This window comes from Otolemur garnettii, unplaced genomic scaffold (assembly GCF_000181295.1).
Source record: "Otolemur garnettii isolate 467f Iridium unplaced genomic scaffold, OtoGar3 scaffold00033, whole genome shotgun sequence".
Lineage (NCBI taxonomy): Eukaryota > Metazoa > Chordata > Mammalia > Primates > Galagidae > Otolemur > Otolemur garnettii.
Genome location: NW_003852428.1, coordinates 14,525,408 through 14,527,893, shown reverse-complemented (window position 1 = coordinate 14,527,893; position 2,486 = coordinate 14,525,408). Strand labels below are relative to the sequence as shown.

Below are 2,486 nucleotides of genomic sequence, written 5' to 3'. Positions count from 1 at the left end.
CTTCTCATAAATCTGGACAAAATAAATTGAAACCTCCTGGAAAGAATTCCCTATTCTAGATGCCATTATGAACATTCATGATTCATGGGAGGAGGGAAACACATCAACCCGAATGGGAGTTTGGAAGAAGTTGATTCCAACCCTCAGGGATGACTGGGAGGGGGTCAAGACTGCTGTGGAGGAAGTCACAGCAGAGGTGGTGGGAACAGCTGGAGAACTGGAAGTGGGGCTGCAGAAGTGACTGAATCACTGCAGTCTCATGATGAAACCTGCATAGATGATCGAGGAAAGTGGTTGTTGAGCAGGAACCACTCCTGGTGAAGACGCCGTGAACGTTGCTGAAATGACAACAAAGGCTTTAGCACGTTGCAGAAACTTGGTAAAGCAGTGCAGGGTTTGAGAAGACTGACTCCAATTTTGAGAGAAGTTCTATTGTGGGTCAAATCACATGCTACAGAGAAATCTTTTAGGAAAGGACTAGCCAATGGACGCAGCAAACTTCCTTGTTGCCTTATTTTCAGAAGTTGCCTCAGCTGCTCCAACCTTCAGCAGCCACCAGTCAGCAGCCATCAGCACTGAGGCAAGACCCTCACTCCAGCAAAAAGTCGGTGATTGTAGAAGGCCCAGAAAATTGGGAGGATTTTTTATAGTGAATTATTTTTTCATTAAGGTATATATGCTGTTTTTTCAGACGTAATGCTAGTGCACACTTAATAGACTACAGTACAGTACAAATATAACTTTTGTGTGCTCTGGGAAACTGTGTGATGTGTGTGACTGGCTTTTTTGCAATATCCACTTTATCGTGGTCGTCTGGAACTCAACCTGTGGTGTCTCTGAGATATGTCCATACTGTGTTTCACATCCTACCATCTCTGAAATCAGAATGTGTCTTCAATTTGATAAAATGTGGTTATCAGTGAGCTATAATGCAGGAGTTTGAGGCTGGGCAGGTTGGTTGACTGTGATGTCACCCGTTTCAGCTGAGTGTCTACACTGACCCTAGTACCCTGCTTCATATGCACATAGTATTTGTCACTGAATATTGAAGAAATATAGGTAAGTTGTCCTGGATGACCCGTAACTGTACTGTTATCCACTTTAGTCAGTTCAAATGGAAGGTGTTTGTCTGAGTTAGATTAATAGTGTCATTTAAATACTTCTATCTGTATGTGGCCATTCACGTGTTGTCAACTCATGTCCTCTCCATCAGACGGTGAATTAAACAAACCCATTAAAATGTTTCCCAGTTCCCTTAACTGTGAACGTCTTGGGGACAGTACGGGGTTCTCAGAGCATCCCTGGGATGACTCCTTGGAAGCCAGCTTACTTCTAGGAATATCCAAGAGAGAGAAGATGCTGAGTCCAAGGCTGAAGACGACTCCTAGAGGTCTTCAGGCAACCTTCCAAAACAGGTTCTTTTGAGTACATCTCAAGCGCACCAGGGACGCAGTGGTGAGACAGACACCTGAGGGCTCTGCTCTGCTGCACCGTGGTTCTACAGTGTTGGCATAACACGTGCAAACCATCAGTGCAGGGCCGGCACCCAGCAGGAGTGAAAGCTGGGACTAGCAGGGAGGCCAGCCTCGCCCCACGCACACGCTCAGCCAGCTCTTCAATCTTACGGTGTCGTTTTCTTGTGGCAAAATTTCTGCCTTGGTATCCTGGAAAAAGACGTGGTTGCTGCTAATGAGAACCTGGCTGGAAGAAGCTGCAGCAGACGTCCGTGCACATTAGAGCCTAGGAAAGCATCCCCAGTTCTTTAAGAAAACCATTACTTGGCTCACTGCAAGCTAATTGCATTTGTTCAGTCATTGCGAAAATGGATGCAGATGGGATGAGCTAAGAAATACCCTGCTGTTAAATCACAAGATAGAGCCACTTGTGCAGGAGGCACTGTGGCCTGGGATGAGGCCCCATCAAGAAGTGGGAAATTGCTTGGTAAATTTCTCCTTTCTGCTTAAGTAACTCCTTTTCGTTTTTTTCTGATCCCTCGAGGGACTGCACCATTCCCGGAGATACTGTAATACCAGGGCGATGCGTGCAGTGACGGAGCAAGCGCCTATTCCAACTCCGTGCTCCAAAAATCGGTTAGTATATTGTCCTTGGATAGAGGATGTATCAGATATTAAACTGATAAGAACAGATACTACACTTGATCTTAGCCAAACGTCTGATAAACTCTTTAAGATAATTTTTTCTGGCCTACAGCTCCTTTAACAAAGTTGTGGACATGTCCAGAATTGGGCTTGCTGGCAGTCCATTCCAGAATCAGAAACTGAAGAGGAGGGAGACCAATTCGCTGTTTCAGTCTGGAACAGAGCTTTGGTTCGTTAGGATCTGCAACTTTGATAACTAGGCACCGTGGACACACTGTTGTCTTAATGTCACATCATTTTTTATACTGGTGTGATATGAACTTACCTTCAAAATAAAATGCTGTATGGGATTAATAACTGAAGTAATAACAATCAAATTTTAATGGA

General features: G+C 44.7%; 1 non-coding gene across 1 annotated transcript; it reads right to left on the bottom strand.

Moving 5' to 3' along the window:
• Nucleotides 1–1,996: 1,996 nt before the first annotated feature.
• Nucleotides 1,997–2,185, bottom strand: LOC111725234. The gene has a single exon (XR_002773349.1). It is a non-coding gene; the product is annotated as a U2 spliceosomal RNA (small nuclear RNA).
• Between the last annotated feature and the right edge of the window lie 301 nt (nt 2,186–2,486).